Source organism: Salvia miltiorrhiza, chromosome 7, assembly GCF_028751815.1.
Source record: "Salvia miltiorrhiza cultivar Shanhuang (shh) chromosome 7, IMPLAD_Smil_shh, whole genome shotgun sequence".
NCBI lineage: Eukaryota > Viridiplantae > Streptophyta > Magnoliopsida > Lamiales > Lamiaceae > Salvia > Salvia miltiorrhiza.
Genome location: NC_080393.1, coordinates 29127414 through 29146977, shown reverse-complemented (window position 1 = coordinate 29146977; position 19564 = coordinate 29127414). Strand labels below are relative to the sequence as shown.

The following is a 19564-nucleotide window of genomic DNA, read 5'->3' as shown; positions in this document are numbered from 1 at the left end:
CTCCAGCTCGAGCCACTGAGTACAACTATGAAAGACATCTTCACCCACAACGTTTCAAAACTTTTGAAAGAACTTCGGATTGAAGCCATCGGGGCCGGGCGACTTATCCGGATGCATTTGGGTGATCGCCAACTTGAATTCCTCCATTCTAAATGGCTGAATATGAGCCACATTCATGCCTTTGTCGATACACGGGTCGAGCCGATCCAGCACCTAATGATAGTTATTTGTGGCCGGGGGTTCATCAAATAAAGTCTCAAAGTAACTTCTGGCAATATTCTGAATATCCTGAGCATTAGAAGTTCAGACCCCGTCACCACCCTGGAGACGAGTAATAGTATTGGCTTTTTTCCTAGCAGAAGCCATGGCATGGAAAATTTTGGTGTTTTTATCTCCATCCTTCAACCAGAATTGTTTAGCCCGCTGTCGCCAGTGGTCTTCCTCTTTCAGAAGAAAAAGCCCATAATCCCGTCTAGCCTGCTGCATGCGCTCAATAGAAAAGCTATCGGACTTTCCTTGAAGAGAGGATATGAGCCGTTGCAAGGTATTCTTACAGTTCCGATCATACTGTCGAATATGGGAAGCCCAAACCGAGATAGACTCCGAGACTACCGTGAGGCAATCGAGAATATGAATACCACTAAGATTGGTCCAACAGTCACGGATAACGTTAGGAAGACCCGGCTCCATACACCACTTATTCTCAAACCTGAATCTCCGAGAGGGCCGAAGAGAGGCCGTCCCTTGACAATTTAATAAAAGTGGAGTATGATCTGAAATCGGTGCAATGAGAGAAGATAAAATAACATCTGGAAAAAGACAGTTCCATGAGTTAGTAGCCATACCTCGATCAAGTCTCTTCTCCACTGTATTAATAGTTCCCAAACCCCGGGACCAAGTGAATTGGTGACCACACAAACAAATATCAGATAAACCACAATCTAACACTGCAGAACGGAAACCCGAGAAGAGCCAATTAGGGTGATCAATCCTTCCTCGCTTTTCTCCTGGATCTAACAAGTCATTAAAATCGCCAATGATGGTCCAAGGAAGGAGTTAACACTCGCCAGTTGTCGAAGTAGATTCCAGGAATCCCGATGACGCCCTCTATCCGGGAAACCATAAAAACCAGTAAGCGGCCAGTCACCACTGGCATCGGTAATATGCAGATCAATGTGATTGCGAGAAAAGCCAAGAAGTTTACATTGGGAGGAAGACTTCCAAAGCATACAGAGACCACCGCTCCTCCCCACACACTCAACAGTAAAGAAACCCTCGAAAAGAAGACGGGCGCGTATTTCTTCCATACACGCCTTGGTAGAAATCGTTTCACACAAGAACACGTACTTTGGCCGATGAACTCGAATGAGTTCATGCAAAGCAGAAATCGCAAGAGGCTGGCCCAACCCCCTGCAATTCCAGCTCAAGACATTCATTGGATTCGACCGACCTCGGCTCCGGGGCCCGCCGTTAGTAGGTTTTGTGCGTCTGTACCATCCTCAGAAAAGTCTGCGGGAAAAGTTCCAAACGTTGAAGTTGTCACAGCCCACTATCCCAATGACGGGTTAACCGGGGTTATGACTTGGGATGAACAATAAGAAACGGAAATTAAAGGGGATTTACTAAGTAACCAACATTAATAACAAACTAGTGGTATATATATATATAACCACTTGGGTAATTCACAAACGAGTCTGCCATAACGACTAGACCCCAACTGAAAGTTAATTAAAATGAAGTAGTAATAAGTTCAAGTAGAAATGATAAATAAGTCAGAGTGTTTGCAGCGGAAAAACGTGTGAGTTATGCATATGGAGATGCATACTCAAGGTTTCATTACATAAACATCAAAAGGGAAATCCGCTCAACACCGATCCATTCCATCGCCTGCTCAACCTGCACATTTAGAAATACATGCAGGGCTGAGTATAAAAATACTCAGTGACATAAGCCGAAAATACAACATGCATACATATATAAATTGAACTGCCAACAGTAACACACAGGGGTTTTCTTGAATGACCTGCGCTTACTAAAACATTTCATTCATTTTCATAAAGGTGGATGCGCATCCCATTTTCAGTCTATATGATCCATATCTGTCCTTTCTGTCACGCGCCGGGAAGGAGGCCTCCTTACCACGGACGCCAAGACCGGTCGCAAGCGACTCGCGGTCTCCATGAGTGTACACGTTAACCCTAGCTAGCGACCTTTGTCTAGCATAGGATCCCAATTGGATTTCCTTTAAAGTTGGCGAACCAACACAGATAGGATACATATAAAAACATAAACATTTTTGGCAGTCAATCATTTCATAAACATTTCATTTCATTTCATGAACATTTCATTTTCATTTCATAAGAGTCATTTATCATTTGGGCATAATAATAAACTGAAATTAACAGTTAAAATCATCTCATGCATATATTCGTATAAGAGGCCTACGACACGCAGGGGATCTCTATATACGTATAGTAAAAGTAATGCCCACCTCAATTGTTCTTAAAGCTGGCGTGGAGTCGTTTCTTCTTCGGCTTCACTTTCTGTCGCCCGGACCTTCATTGATGAAGAGTCGATAAGTTCGTGAAGAAATTGTCATAAGACAAAGTCTAATTCTACGTGCCTAGGGTATCTTTTAATGTTTTAGGGTTCTAGCATCCATAATTCATTACATTAAAGACAGTCAAAAATCAATCATACCTCGTCTAATCTCATTCAAACACATAGGCAACACAAACACATAAGGCACATAAGAATCACAATCAAACATCATCAAAACATGCTCTGTTTTTACACTGACTCAACTTCAAAATTTAATCTGTTCTGACTCCGACATCTCCTGGACTCGAGACTCATACCGAAAGAAAGATCTTCGAGTCTAGTTTCATATAAAAAAAAAGTAGAGTCGAAAACTCCAAGTGGTTTGAGAGATATGACGTTTTTACCACGATCTACCATGTTCGGCAGTTTTGAACAATCGAAAACTTGGATTTTTGAAAAATAGTAAACGTTGTCAAACTGGGCTCAACTTTGGTGGATATCTAGTTAACACAATAAGGTTAATACCATAAAAATTTGGAAATCTAGATCACACAGGAAGCTACTGAAATGAATGACTCTTTCCTCTGTTCTCTGAAATTCTCGGTAGTAATGTGCAGTTTAGGTTTTGCATTTTAAAGAAGTATCAAACGAAGTTGGAATGGCTTGAAATTTTACCAGGGTACTCAAGACTCATGTAGGGACTTGCTATAAAATTGTCAAATCTATTAGACATCGACAAACCGTCGATCACAGTAGGTCAGTAGGCCTACGAAATTCATATTTATAAGTCCTTAAAAAAATAATTTATATAAATCAAGAAATAAGAGTTTAATCCCAAAAATATTCATTAAAAGTCCATCATAATTTAAATAAAAGAACGGACCTCATTTAAAATAAATAGTCCCAAACTCGTTACGCACATATACTAAATCTTTCATGAAACATCCTTTAAAATGAACTTTGATACATAGAAAATAATTCAACAACTTGAGCTCTTAAGAGGTTGTTTTGCAACAGACATCAAATCTGCCTCGGATCTCCAAATGAGGCTCCAAAAGAAATTCTGGAAACTAGACATTTCAAGGATCATTCTCCAATTTGAATCGAATGAAAAAAAATTCAAACGAGCAAGATATGCCCTCTCAAAGATGGGTATTTAACAAGCAAAAATCTGAAAATTTCAGATTTCCAGATTACAACCAAGTCAGTGGGCTTTCTTTAAAAATTCATATCTCCCTTTACAAAACTCCACTGGGAACCCCAAGGGTCAATCTGGAAACTAGGGAGAGATCATAACACTCTACAGTTGGATTTACTCCAAGAACATTCATGGTTTAGAAGATATGACTGTCTAAAGTTCAGTGCACAAAAAGAGTTCAAGTTTGGCAGATTTAGAACATAAATCAGAAAAACCACTTTAGGCTTCACCAAAAATTCTAAAACTGAACAAGTAAGTTCCCAACATGTCAGTGAATATTCAGTAGAAAGATAGGCTTGAGAATCAAAGATTTAAGTCGGCCTTTGCCACCTAAAAGTCGTAGGTTTGTAAAATCTACTGGATGGTACAAGGAATAAGAACTAGATTTCAAGAATTTATACCGGTTGTTTCCCTTACTCAAAAATGGTGAGACCGATGTCAAAAGAAAGATACGGGAGTCTAGAGTGACATATTCAAGTTTCAAAGGTTTTCACCGATTGAAACTTTACTTATGGCCTCCCAAAGATTGTTTACCAAAAATGTATTCCAGATAGGCAGTGATGTTTACAAATTCATAAATAAATCATAAGAGCTCCAAACCTTCTGAAATTTTACCAAAGTTTAGAAAACATATGAAATATGATACACAATTAATTTGGGAATTTTTGGGAACCGTTTGGATGGATGGAATCGCCTTGCAAAACACTGCCGAGCAGTGTGCTTATGGCAGATTCGCTGCCTTACCTCATGCACGGTTTTTCACCCAATAAACTCTACCAAAATAATCATCCAAAATCATAAAACATATCCTCACATAATATAGCACACAAATGTGTAAAAATCCATGGCCATAAAGCATTTTCAGTTGAGAAAAAGCAAAGAAAAACTCACCCTCGAAGCACAACCTTCACTCTATAGTTTTCCCACACTCTCCCTTGCTTTGCTACTTCTCTTGGGGCTTCAAAGGCTTCTATGGAGTGTGATAATGGTGGGAGAAAAGTTGTGAGAGTGGGAGAAAGATTGTAGTGGTGGGGGAAAAGGAGTAGTGTGGTGGAAAGGTAGGAGTAGTGGTAGGGAAAAAGATTAGTGGTAGGGAAAAGAAAATATTAGTGGTGGTAGGGAAAAAGATTAGTGGTAGGGAAAAGAAAATATTAGTGGAGGATAATGGGGTGTTACATTAAGTAAATATAAAAATGTGGTGTAGTAATAACCCATGTGTAAAAAAAATATATATATGTAAGACTAATCATCAATTGATAAAATGCTAGAGCATAAAACTCTTGTGATCAAAATTAGAATAAATAGCACTAACATTAGTGCTCTCTCTCAATTTATAAATACATCATAGGAAAATAATTTGAGAAAAATATTGATGGAAAATTTTTATAACTCATCATTCCTAAAGTTCTCGGTAAAAATAAATAAATACATAATTTTTTTTTTCGATTTGAAAACTCAAAATAAATCTTTGAGCTCCATCATTCTCTTAATGGACTCAAAATATATTTTGAGTGCATCATCCGTTGAAATAAAAATAAAAATAAATTATCACGTATGTAATCATCAAATTCACATAAGTCCGTATTTTATTAATGGATGCTGAACCCTAATTACCATAAGAAATCCTTAAATCAATAATTAAAAGTCTATAATCCTTAATAAAAAGTCGGGGCATTACATACTATCCCCCTTAACATAAATTTCGTCCCGAAATTTGTACCTCAGAAAATAACTCTGAGTACTTCACTTTCCTGTTAGACGGTAGTCTATTATTGACCATGATATATTCATAGGTCCCTTACTATCGGTATTGACTTAGTCCTTAGTACCTGAACTTCCCGATCTAAGATAGATTTGGATATTCCTTCGTAACTCAAATATTGACTAATAATAATGTTGTTCTTATGGATCATATGCTTTGAATCGTAAACATACTTCTCTATTTGCGACACATGGGATACATTACGCACATTCTCAAAGCTTAGCGCTAACGCCAACCAGTAAGTTATTGGGTCTATCCTTTCTACAATCTCGTATGAGCCTATAAAACGGGGTTTAGGTTTACCCTTTACACCGAATCTAACGATTCCTCTTGATGGAGAAACCTTCAGAAAAACTTTCTTTACATCCTCAAACTATAGGTCCTTTCGGCGTTTGTCAGCATATGACTTCTGTCTATCCTGGGCCTCCTTGATTCCTTTTTCTGATTTGACGGACGATCTCAATCATATCGCCATTTCATCCCAACAAAGTGGTGATCTATATTTCCCCAGGTATAACGCCTCATTTGCCAATTTATCGATAGTCAATTGATAACTGGTATTATATGTCTCACAATGAGTGGCAAAAACATGTTCTCAGCTTTCACCCCGGTTTAGCTCGGTCGTCCTCAACATACCTTATTAGTAATTTCTATGTCGTTTAAGCGGAACTATAATGACTAATATCTCTAGAGCATTCTTAAGGCAACTTAAACAGTTTGTAAGGAGACCAACCATTTCGAGCATGTAGGCAGTCTGCCTAAAACGCCGTTATAAACTTTTATTCATTCATCGAAGGAATCTCGAGTCATGTGGGCATTGACTGCCCCCTTTCGTGACAACCTTTGCTTAAGTATGATGGATTCGAAAAAAATCCATCTCGACAACGAAATTCATTGGTTCGTTAAGGGCTCAGTTTGTCCCAAACACGACATTAAGCTTGACTTTATGAGCTCTAAGACTCAAAGTAACAATATGATATGTTGTAAAACCTTCACTTGCTAGCACGCAAGACATATTTCAACAAATGAGGTTACATCTCGTTTCATGCCTCCTAACTAGAATTTTTCTAGATCTTAATACATCTTAGTACTTCTTGGTGACAGTATATGGGTGCCATGGCTTTATCTTATTCTTAAGTTCATTGTCATGGACATGCATATCTTCCCTTCAAAGAAGATAGCATTATCTGATTCTTAAGTTCCTTATTCTTCCTCGTAGCTTCTCCATCTTTTCGTCCTTCCTTTTTGCTTCTACCACCATTTTTCTCATACTGGGTATTGTCGCAATAACACTCGCTATTGTATTAGGTGGTTTAATCACTTCTATCCTCATCTTGTCAAAGTTTTTAATGAGTTCATCTTCCCTCGTGAGAAAGTATCCTAACTTAGACGAGACTTTAGGACTCAATGCATCGGCTACTACATTGGCCTTGCCTGGGTGGTAGTTAATACCACAATCATAATCCTTTACTAGTTCGAGCCATATTCTTTGTCTCATGTTCAGATCCCTTTGCTTGAAAAAAAATATTTCAAGCTTTTATGATCGGTGAATATCTCACACCTAACTCCGTATAGGTGATGTCTCCATATTTTCAGTGCATGCACCACTGCAGCTAATTCTAAATCATGGGTTGGATAATTCAGTTCATGTGGTCTAAGTTATCGCGATGTATATGCTATCACCTTTCCCTCTTGCATTAACACACAACCTAGTCCATTTTTCGACGCATCCGTGTAGATCACATATTCCCTGTCTGGTTCTGGAACTGCTAGCACTGGTGCAGTAGTTAACATGTCCTTGAGCTGCTGAAAACTTCTCTCGCACTCATCAGTCCAAGTATACTTGATTCCTTTCCCAAGTAACTGCGTCATTGGTCTTGCTATTTTTGAAAATCCTTCAATGAATCTTCGATAGTAGCCAGTTAATCCTAAGAAACTTCTTATCTCATTTGGAGTTGTTGGTGACCTCCATCCTTGTACTGCTTCAACCTTGATACCTTCTGACCTTAAGTCAAATCTCACATTTAGTGAATTTGATATAAAGACATTCACCCCTTAGTGTTTGCAACGCGATTCTCAATGTTTCTTATATTCTTCTTAATCTTGGAGTAGATAAGGATATCGTCTTTGAATACCAAGATGGACTTATCCAAGTAAGGATAGAATGCTCTGTTCATGAGGTCCATGAACACCACTGGCGCGTTTATTAATCCGAACGGCACAACTACGTATTCGTAGTGATCATATCTTATTCGGAAAGCCGTTTTGGGTATATCTTCATGTCTAACTTTTAACTGATGATACCCAAACTTCAAATCGATCTTAAAGATTACACTCACGCCTTTGAGTTGGTCGAATAAATAATCCTCAAGGTGCCTTCCTTCTTCTTGACAAATAACACAGGCGCTTTCCATGGGATACACTAGGTTTGATAAAACCTAGGTCCAATAATTCCTGTAATTGGATCTTTAGCTCCTCCAATTCCCTTGGAGCCATCCTATAAGGTGCCTTGGATACCGGTGCTGATCCTGGTTCAAAATCGATGGTAAATTCTACTTGTCTATCGAGTGGCAGCCCTGGTAAATTTTTTGAAAAATATCTCAGAATTCCCGTACAATCTCTACGTCTTCAATTATCCCTTTGGTCTCAACTCCTCCGATCAGGTATACCAGGAAAGCTTGGCAGTCTATCTTGTTCATCATCTTCCTCGCTTGTAAGGCTGAAATAATTGGTATCCTGTTCCCCAGGTTTATCTCAAAGCATCCATCCCCGAAAAGTTAAAAGCAATCTTCCGCTCCTTGCATAAAACTGTGGCGTAGTTCTTAGCTAACCAGTCAATCCCTAGGATTACATCAATGTCCTATATTGTATAAACTGCAAGTTGTTTACTATGACCTTAAATGATCCTATGTTTACCTCTTGGTTTGAGTAAGCATGTGTTTCTATCGTCGCCCCTCCTATGGGTAAAGAATTTCTCATGTCCAGATTAGCCCTTTTCAGGTATGAGTTTTAGGGTATTTGCACATGCACTTGCAGAGAAAGAATGCGAGGCACCCGTATCGAACAGAAGTATAACAGGTGTGTTGAGTAGCGTGCCCATACTTATTAGGTTTCCTTGTTTGCTTCCTTATTTATTCTTGTGCGGGGCATAGGTTCTAACTTAAGGGGGTTGTGGTGGATAGAGTAGTTGTTGGCCTAGAATGACCCTAAATGGTTGTGCTTGACCCGGTTGATTTGATCTTCACATCCCTCCTTGTGGCCTCGCTTGGAAATCTTTAGCAAAATGGCCCTTCTGACCATATTTAAAACATGTATTACTATCATCCAAACATATATCATAATATGACTTGGAAAACTTCGGCCATGGAGGTACCCCAGGCTGGCCCTACTTATCCTTAGCAGGTCCTATGTTTGTTTGATGTCCTTGTCCTTGCCTTTGGGCACTATGTTTCCTACCAAGGCCTCTTGCCATTTCGACTATCATAGTAGTCTTGCCTTCGTCCTTGATCATTTGCTTCCTGAGTTGAGTTTGGGTCGGGCAAATCTCGGGCCTACTACCTCGGCGTCCAGAGCTTGGCTGAACAATTCAGAGTTCATAAACTCAGTATAATTGTCGAGTACCTTAGGCCGGAGTGAAACTTGTCTATCATCTTTTCTTCTATGTCCACCTACTGTGGGGCCTAACGGACATGCTGCAGAAAATATGGTCATACTTGGTCATATCCCATCTTGTTTTGCTTTGGATTAAACACTTCTTTTCCTTTCCTCTTATAACGGCTATTAGAAATATAATTGTCATATACCCCCGTCTGAAAATCTTCTAAGACAAGTCTGACAGCTCTTCTTGAGTCATCGCTTTTCTTTTGGCCTTCAACCAAAATCTGCAAATTCAGTCAATTGGAATGCAACACAGAAAGTCGTTCATGTACGCAAACACTATATTACGGTCTCAATTTGGATTCTGAATTTCTATCATAATGAATGGTCGATAATATTCATAGGACAAAGACTAATCTCAACTAATTTAAACACAATGAGAGACAACTATACAAAGCTATAGTTTGGGTGGTATACTAGGTCAGTAGACTAATACTTCTTAGTCTTATCGATAAAGGGAATCTACTATGACAACTCACGAGTTGCAAGGCTCAAAATCAACACAACATCAAAGCAAGGTGTTGTAGAAATTGTTCAAGAGATTCAAAAGAATGACCAGAGGGTATGAAATGATTAACTACAAGGTCGAACAAAATGACCTCGAGTAAGAACCCGTCTGGCTTTTCAACCGAAAGTTGAAACATATAGGTTTTCAACCCAAAAGACGTCTACTGAGATTTGGATCATGTGGACTGGCCAGGTCCAACATCATCACTTCCCAGTCACACGGGAAACATTGTCCCGAACTTGAGAAGTCGTGGACATACTATACATAACGAAACTTGAGTTCGTAGTGGCAGCTTAAAGCTCAAACTTAAGGTTCTAGTCCTATTGAACTAGACTCTTATTCCCCAAGGTCTACATACAGACAGTCGAACCATATTTTCTTATATAACTTGTAGTCCCAAAGACATGGGCAACAGTCCAAAGGCGTGTATACTGAGCTATAACAATTCTTATGTCGTCATCAAAAGCTATACTAAAATCCCGATATGCCCGGGTAGTCTCTGCTGGGTCAAACGCGGAGCTTTCCTAACTATCGGAATATGCCTGGACGTAACCCTCTTTAATAGATAAGGGAAAGTGTGAGTCTTCTTATACGTAAGTAGACGTAAAACTCTTAAATGTACAAGGTTATGAACATATTATGCATAACAAAACATAAGTTTCATTAAGACAACTAAACTTATTTTAAGGTCTTCTATTCTAGTGGACTCGGATCCCATTTCCCATGTATGTCACAAATATATATATAACCCGCAAACAATCAAATCACGCCCTTTTTATAATCTATCGTGTAACATAAGTCGATTCGATGTTCCATCGTGTGTAAACATTCGAACGTAGAGACTTATGCTTAAACCCTTGATGCAATGTTTGCCTTGAATTCATCTTGTATCATCATTCCGTGCTTTTCCTTCAACGCGTACATGTCTTTTCATTCCATTTTGTAATTCAAAAGAACCATTGTTTTCTTGTGGAAGCTGAAATGCTCTAAGTTCTCTATCATTCTTCTAAATCATCACTTCAAGAATCTAGATTGTAGAGATATCCTACTAATCCAGCAGTCTATGTTCTTTTAGAATCGTGATCATGCAACTTATAGCAATCTATGTTTTCTGGGGAAAGCATGTGTCAATTCTCTATCATTCTTCTTATTATATCATCATAACTGCAATGATATGCCATGAAAGGCAAAACATTCAACATTTCATCATAGCATGCTCTTTACATAAACATCTTCATGAAACAGTTTAGAATAATAACATCTTTAAAACGTTGTAACTGCAGTTACCTTTTTCCTTGATTGAGCACGATGCAATGGAGTGTTGAGCGGTGTCGTATTAACCCACGTATGTCTAGTGAATCAAACTAGACTTGGCTTTTTAGAATAAGGTTTCTAGTGCCAGAGCAAACGAACTGCTCTGATACCACTCTGTCACAGCCCACTATCCCAATGACGGGTTAACCGGGGTTATGACTTGGGATGAACAATAAGAAACGGAAATTAAAGGGGATTTACTAAGTAACCAACATTAATAACAAACTAGTGGTATATATATATATAACCACTTGGGTAATTCACAAACGAGTCTGCCATAACGACTAGACCCCAACTGAAAGTTAATTAAAATGAAGTAGTAATAAGTTCAAGTAGAAATGATAAATAAGTCAGAGTGTTTGCAGCGGAAAAACGTGTGAGTTATGCATATGGAGATGCATACTCAAGGTTTCATTACATAAACATCAAAAGGGAAATCCGCTCAACACCGATCCATTCCATCGCCTGCTCAACCTGCACATTTAGAAATACATGCAGGGCTGAGTATAAAAATACTCAGTGACATAAGCCGAAAATACAACATGCATACATATATAAATTGAACTGCCAACAGTAACACACAGGGGTTTTCTTGAATGACCTGCGCTTACTAAAACATTTCATTCATTTTCATAAAGGTGGATGCGCATCCCATTTTCAGTCTATATGATCCATATCTGTCCTTTCTGTCACGCGCCGGGAAGGAGGCCTCCTTACCACGGACGCCAAGACCGGTCGCAAGCGACTCGCGGTCTCCATGAGTGTACACGTTAACCCTAGCTAGCGACCTTTGTCTAGCATAGGATCCCAATTGGATTTCCTTTAAAGTTGGCGAACCAACACAGATAGGATACATATAAAAACATAAACATTTTTGGCAGTCAATCATTTCATAAACATTTCATTTCATTTCATGAACATTTCATTTTCATTTCATAAGAGTCATTTATCATTTGGGCATAATAATAAACTGAAATTAACAGTTAAAATCATCTCATGCATATATTCGTATAAGAGGCCTACGACACGCAGGGGATCTCTATATACGTATAGTAAAAGTAATGCCCACCTCAATTGTTCTTAAAGCTGGCGTGGAGTCGTTTCTTCTTCGGCTTCACTTTCTGTCGCCCGGACCTTCATTGATGAAGAGTCGATAAGTTCGTGAAGAAATTGTCATAAGACAAAGTCTAATTCTACGTGCCTAGGGTATCTTTTAATGTTTTAGGGTTCTAGCATCCATAATTCATTACATTAAAGACAGTCAAAAATCAATCATACCTCGTCTAATCTCATTCAAACACATAGGCAACACAAACACATAAGGCACATAAGAATCACAATCAAACATCATCAAAACATGCTCTGTTTTTACACTGACTCAACTTCAAAATTTAATCTGTTCTGACTCCGACATCTCCTGGACTCGAGACTCATACCGAAAGAAAGATCTTCGAGTCTAGTTTCATATAAAAAAAAGTAGAGTCGAAAACTCCAAGTGGTTTGAGAGATATGACGTTTTTACCACGATCTACCATGTTCGGCAGTTTTGAACAATCGAAAACTTGGATTTTTGAAAAATAGTAAACGTTGTCAAACTGGGCTCAACTTTGGTGGATATCTAGTTAACACAATAAGGTTAATACCATAAAAATTTGGAAATCTAGATCACACAGGAAGCTACTGAAATGAATGACTCTTTCCTCTGTTCTCTGAAATTCTCGGTAGTAATGTGCAGTTTAGGTTTTGCATTTTAAAGAAGTATCAAACGAAGTTGGAATGGCTTGAAATTTTACCAGGGTACTCAAGACTCATGTAGGGACTTGCTATAAAATTGTCAAATCTATTAGACATCGACAAACCGTCGATCACAGTAGGTCAGTAGGCCTACGAAATTCATATTTATAAGTCCTTAAAAAAATAATTTATATAAATCAAGAAATAAGAGTTTAATCCCAAAAATATTCATTAAAAGTCCATCATAATTTAAATAAAAGAACGGACCTCATTTAAAATAAATAGTCCCAAACTCGTTACGCACATATACTAAATCTTTCATGAAACATCCTTTAAAATGAACTTTGATACATAGAAAATAATTCAACAACTTGAGCTCTTAAGAGGTTGTTTTGCAACAGACATCAAATCTGCCTCGGATCTCCAAATGAGGCTCCAAAAGAAATTCTGGAAACTAGACATTTCAAGGATCATTCTCCAATTTGAATCGAATGAAAAAAAATTCAAACGAGCAAGATATGCCCTCTCAAAGATGGGTATTTAACAAGCAAAAATCTGAAAATTTCAGATTTCCAGATTACAACCAAGTCAGTGGGCTTTCTTTAAAAATTCATATCTCCCTTTACAAAACTCCACTGGGAACCCCAAGGGTCAATCTGGAAACTAGGGAGAGATCATAACACTCTACAGTTGGATTTACTCCAAGAACATTCATGGTTTAGAAGATATGACTGTCTAAAGTTCAGTGCACAAAAAGAGTTCAAGTTTGGCAGATTTAGAACATAAATCAGAAAAACCACTTTAGGCTTCACCAAAAATTCTAAAACTGAACAAGTAAGTTCCCAACATGTCAGTGAATATTCAGTAGAAAGATAGGCTTGAGAATCAAAGATTTAAGTCGGCCTTTGCCACCTAAAAGTCGTAGGTTTGTAAAATCTACTGGATGGTACAAGGAATAAGAACTAGATTTCAAGAATTTATACCGGTTGTTTCCCTTACTCAAAAATGGTGAGACCGATGTCAAAAGAAAGATACGGGAGTCTAGAGTGACATATTCAAGTTTCAAAGGTTTTCACCGATTGAAACTTTACTTATGGCCTCCCAAAGATTGTTTACCAAAAATGTATTCCAGATAGGCAGTGATGTTTACAAATTCATAAATAAATCATAAGAGCTCCAAACCTTCTGAAATTTTACCAAAGTTTAGAAAACATATGAAATATGATACACAATTAATTTGGGAATTTTTGGGAACCGTTTGGATGGATGGAATCGCCTTGCAAAACACTGCCGAGCAGTGTGCTTATGGCAGATTCGCTGCCTTACCTCATGCACGGTTTTTCACCCAATAAACTCTACCAAAATAATCATCCAAAATCATAAAACATATCCTCACATAATATAGCACACAAATGTGTAAAAATCCATGGCCATAAAGCATTTTCAGTTGAGAAAAAGCAAAGAAAAACTCACCCTCGAAGCACAACCTTCACTCTATAGTTTTCCCACACTCTCCCTTGCTTTGCTACTTCTCTTGGGGCTTCAAAGGCTTCTATGGAGTGTGATAATGGTGGGAGAAAAGTTGTGAGAGTGGGAGAAAGATTGTAGTGGTGGGGGAAAAGGAGTAGTGTGGTGGAAAGGTAGGAGTAGTGGTAGGGAAAAAGATTAGTGGTAGGGAAAAGAAAATATTAGTGGTGGTAGGGAAAAAGATTAGTGGTAGGGAAAAGAAAATATTAGTGGAGGATAATGGGGTGTTACATTAAGTAAATATAAAAATGTGGTGTAGTAATAACCCATGTGTAAAAAAAAATATATATATATGTAAGACTAATCATCAATTGATAAAATGCTAGAGCATAAAACTCTTGTGATCAAAATTAGAATAAATAGCACTAACATTAGTGCTCTCTCTCAATTTATAAATACATCATAGGAAAATAATTTGAGAAAAATATTGATGGAAAATTTTTATAACTCATCATTCCTAAAGTTCTCGGTAAAAATAAATAAATACATAATTTTTTTTTTCGATTTGAAAACTCAAAATAAATCTTTGAGCTCCATCATTCTCTTAATGGACTCAAAATATATTTTGAGTGCATCATCCGTTGAAATAAAAATAAAAATAAATTATCACGTATGTAATCATCAAATTCACATAAGTCCGTATTTTATTAATGGATGCTGAACCCTAATTACCATAAGAAATCCTTAAATCAATAATTAAAAGTCTATAATCCTTAATAAAAAGTCGGGGCATTACAGAAGTAACTTCCACAATCTCAGTATTGGTGCCACGTCGCCTCTTTCTCTCCTTCGGATAATCCATATTAGGGTTATCAATATACATTGACTCCCTATAATTAATTTGATGACTAATTTCATGCAAGATATTCCTTTGCTGATTTTGCGGGAGAATGCTACAAGAGATTTGCTCCTTATTAACCGCAATAATGATATTGCGATTTTCATGGGATTTTCGTTTCGAATCTGTAAACGACTCAGCAGGAACCGTAGCAGCCGCCGCCTCCATGCTAGGGTTTCCACTTGCCCCCTCCGAACGTAGCCACTTATCACCGACAAGGGTCGAAACTCGCCGATCAGCTGCTTTCAGACTAGCGCTCCATTCACGAACAATATCCTTTGAGTTAGGTGTGAAAACTAACTCGCAAAAACTTTCAGAATGTCCAAGCTTACCACATAGAAAATAGAATATATTTAGACGTTCATACTTGAAATTAACCGTGAACGATGAGCCATCCTTCTTCTTTATTTTCTTGAATCTCTTCAAGGGTTCAGAAACACGAACTGCCACCCTTACTCGCATGTACTGCCGCCAAACACCCGTGGAGTTGGTGCTATCATACTCCATAAACGTACCGATGAAGTTTCCCAAAACTTTGCCCACTCCCTCAGTTAAATAGCCCGCCGGGAGATCGTGGATCTGGACCCAAAATGGTAAAGTGTCGAGCGGAATGCTCATGGGGAATTCTCCATGTTTTAACCGATGGAGAAGAAGGGAAAAATTCCCGAACGCCCAAGGACCACCCTAAAAAACCCTTAGGAGATCAATCTCATGGAAGAATTGGAAAATGAATCTTCCTTTTCCAATATCCTTCATAAACACTCCTTTACACTGTATGCTAGCCAAACGACTACGCATGAGATTGAAATTAATGGGTTGTCCAGTAAGGAAACGACCCACAAGACATAGATCGACGGCAACAGCGGGATCATCGGCAGTTTCATCATCAATCAGCAACTCGTCCTCCTCCGTGGAAATATTCAAACCAGCCATTTGATCTTCCATGGGGGGGAAAGAAAGGAACGCAGAGAAGAAGAACAAGAGTCTCAACAGAGGAGAAAACCAAGGCTCTCAACAAAGGAGAGAAAAAAAGTCCTGTAGAGTTCGTTTAATAACCGATTCAAAATAACTTTGATTGTTTCTAAAAATTAAATATCTTAATTTTTTTTATTATAAAAGCCCTCAAATTTTCAAAATTTCCATCAAATATCTCAAACTTTTATTTTTTTATTTAAAAATCTCAAATTTTCAACTTTTTTCATGAAATGTTTCAAATTTTTGTTATCTATTTAAAAACCCCTCAACTTTCAATGTTTTTTAGAAAGTGTCCTCGAATTTTAGCATTTTTAAAAAATATCTTATTATACGAAATTTGACGATAAAATGATGAGTCATCTCACTAGATTCTTAAGGTGGAACGATGTTTTTTATTGAGTGCACAACAAAAAAACATTCCACTTAAAATTTAAAGACATTTTATGAAAAATAGTAAAAATTACAGAAATAACACATGATTAATTCTAAATAAAATTATATATTCTTTTAGGGGTTATTGCCGAAAAATACTCAAAGTTGGTCAATTTTCTTATTTGTATTATGACATTTTCTTTTGCAAAATAACATATGAATTTAAAATTGATTTTGAATCGTCCAACGACAGGCAATTTCGCCCAAATCCAATCTGATGTCACAATGAGAAATTGATTATCGTAAGACTATTTAGATTGGATTTGGGCGAAATTGCCTTATTCCTCTCTTGATCAACATCTTTGCTGAAACGAATTTGATTAAAATTATCGACTGTTGAACGATTCAAAATCAATCTTAAAATTAATAAATTAGATATTTTTCGACAATAATCCTTTTTTAAAAAATATATATGCACTTTAACGAAATCCAGATCAAATGATTGTATTGTCATTGACTCATCTCTCGAATTGCTGGTGGCAGGGCACGTCGAACCCCTACACTGTCCTTCTAATAAATTTTGGCCAACTTCATATATAGCCAATGAAATAGAATATAAAAGTTTTATATCCTACTCCATAAACATATAAGTTCTGTAGCCACTTTTAAAGGATAAGACAAATATAATCTTAGTGGTCCCACCATTATCAATTAATGATTTAAATTATTCAATGCATATTATAAATATTTTGAAACCGTGTGTAATTTGTGAAACCGTGTACCCAACCGTGCATAAGAAAATCCTAGCTGTGCACGGAAGAATCCTAAAGGTGGAAAACTGATTTAATTTACATGTATAGTGTTTTAGATGTCATAACTAAGTCCAAAATATGTAATAATTAAGTCATATATATAACATAAATGACAAACTAAAATACACAAAATCAATAAAATTATAACCGCACACGCATAAACATAACCACAGTTTATATAAATGTTTGATTTTGATGTTAAAACTTAGTTTTTGTGGTCATAAACATTAAACTACTATTCCAATTTTTTTACAAATGTATTAAACACATATAAAGGCAATCGCGTGCAACCGTGTACTATAGAACAGTAACCATGTACACATGAAATGAAAAAGAAAATATGCATATTTCACATACCTTTTGTATTATAAGACTTCAGATGAATTTATTTTGAATTTTTGAGTAATCGTGTACTGGTCGTGCACTATGTAAGAGGATTTTCTTGCTTTCGTTTTTGAATCTACAGTGAATGAACTCAATTTGTTGGTGTATACACTTATTCCCACAGTCTACTAACTACACAACAACCTCTTACATTAAATAAATGTATATATATATTTGATGAACCCAATTTGTACTTTTTGTAACTTCTTGTTCATTTCCTTTTTAGCGATAAACCTAATCTCTGCTTTTTCTTGCGTTCGTTTAATGACAACATTTTGAAGATTTGTAATGCTAAAAGTCAGCGGCCATTAAGTCTTGGGATATAAAATCATAAAAGTTACAGTTTTTCAAAAATAATAAGTGGGTTTTAAACCCACATAAAATCATAATTAAGGAAGGAGACAGTGGGTTTGAAAGAGAATCCACAGGTTTTGTTTGTGTTTATTATATCATTTTTTTTTTAACTCATAAATATATGAAATGTTAACATCAATTGCTTTTTGATTTGTCATAAAGGTATTTAAGTAATTTTATTAAAAAATGGCTACAAAATTCATATTTTTATGATCTCGAATATTAAATTTATAGACTTTATGGATGGCAATTACCACATAAATTTTTCGTCTACGTTTTTGTACAAAATAATCTTTTAATCACTTACGTGTCCCCTAATAGCTACGTTTTGTTCTTCTCCTTTTTATATAGAATAAAAAAAGAAATACAATATCCTTTTCACTGTCCTTTTTACTACACTTTTGTTCATTATAAAGAGCATATATCTAAAAAATACGTAATCTGATTTTCTAGTGCACCTTTAAAATATATTTTGGTGCAAAAATACACAAATTCTCAGTATTTACATTTGAAAAATGTGCAAAAAGCCATCATCCTCTCGATTTTAAATCCTTTCAGCTTCCTGCTGGTCCCATAAAACAAAAGTTAAAAACCAGAGAAACAATTGACCCATGAAATTTCTTCTATCAAGTCACATCAGTAAACCTAAAATTCTCATAGATTGAGGTGGAAGGAGACGACTATTTTGCAAACAAAGTTATGGGTGGTATTGCACTGCTTTAAATTTAGTTAAGTTATGGTAATTTTTTTAGGGGTTTGATTTGCCATTTATTCATTTTATTATGCTCTAGCCCCTTGTAGTTACTAATTTATGTGTTGGCTTGGCTTGCTAATCTTTCATTTAACAACTTCGAGAATCTCCCATTTCTCAGGCGCAAGTTAACTTTGCTCAAAGAAATTAAATAAAAAATGAGAGCCATCTTCAAGATTGCATATGATTGTAGAGTTGAAAGACAATATTTTTTGGGAGAATTTCCATAAGTTAGATATGACTTATCAGAGCATCCGATCCACACCAGGAGGCAGGAGCCCCTTCAAGGTGCTCTTAAGTAGTTAAGTTGTTCACATTCCTAAAGAGCTTCTTCTTCACATTGGAGCTCTCTAACTTTATTTTTAATTTAAATGTATTTTTAAATTAAATTAAAAATTAAATTAATTTAATAACAAAAAAATCATTAAAATTAAAATTAAACTTTAAATTACAAATAAAAGTTACAATAATAAAAAGTTATAATTAGAACGATTAAAATCTATTTGTGCATTGTTCCACCAATTTCCTTATTCACACTCCATTTTTTTAATAGGAGAGAATTGGAAAAAAAAAAAAAAAAAAAAGGAATTGTGCTAAACAACTCTTTAAAAATTTAAAAAAAGTGCGAATTTTTTACCTTTTTTTTAGATATATATTGTTTCTTTTTTTTTTTTTTTTTCTAATTGGACGGTATCCACCACACGCTCCTCTCTCTCTCTCTCTGCGAACCAGCTCCGCACCGCAACCCGAGCTTTCCTCGACATCGCTCTGCGGCTCGTGCTCGCTCCGCAAGCCATAGTGTGGCTGCTTTTAGTGATCAAGACATAGATAAAGTGT

General features: G+C 36.6%; 2 long non-coding RNA genes across 2 annotated transcripts; both read right to left on the bottom strand.

Annotated features, from left to right (window-relative positions):
• Positions 1–1636: 1636 nt before the first annotated feature.
• On the bottom strand, positions 1637–4783 carry LOC130995891 (uncharacterized). Its single transcript, XR_009092306.1, has 3 exons — positions 4631–4783; positions 2492–2556; positions 1637–1896 (listed from the first exon to the last, which is right to left on the bottom strand). It is a non-coding gene; the product is annotated as an uncharacterized LOC130995891 (long non-coding RNA).
• A 6411-nt stretch (positions 4784–11194) lies between these two features.
• LOC130995890 (uncharacterized) lies at positions 11195–14340 on the bottom strand. The gene is made up of 3 exons (XR_009092305.1): positions 14188–14340; positions 12050–12114; positions 11195–11454 (listed from the first exon to the last, which is right to left on the bottom strand). It is a non-coding gene; the product is annotated as an uncharacterized LOC130995890 (long non-coding RNA).
• Between the last annotated feature and the right edge of the window lie 5224 nt (positions 14341–19564).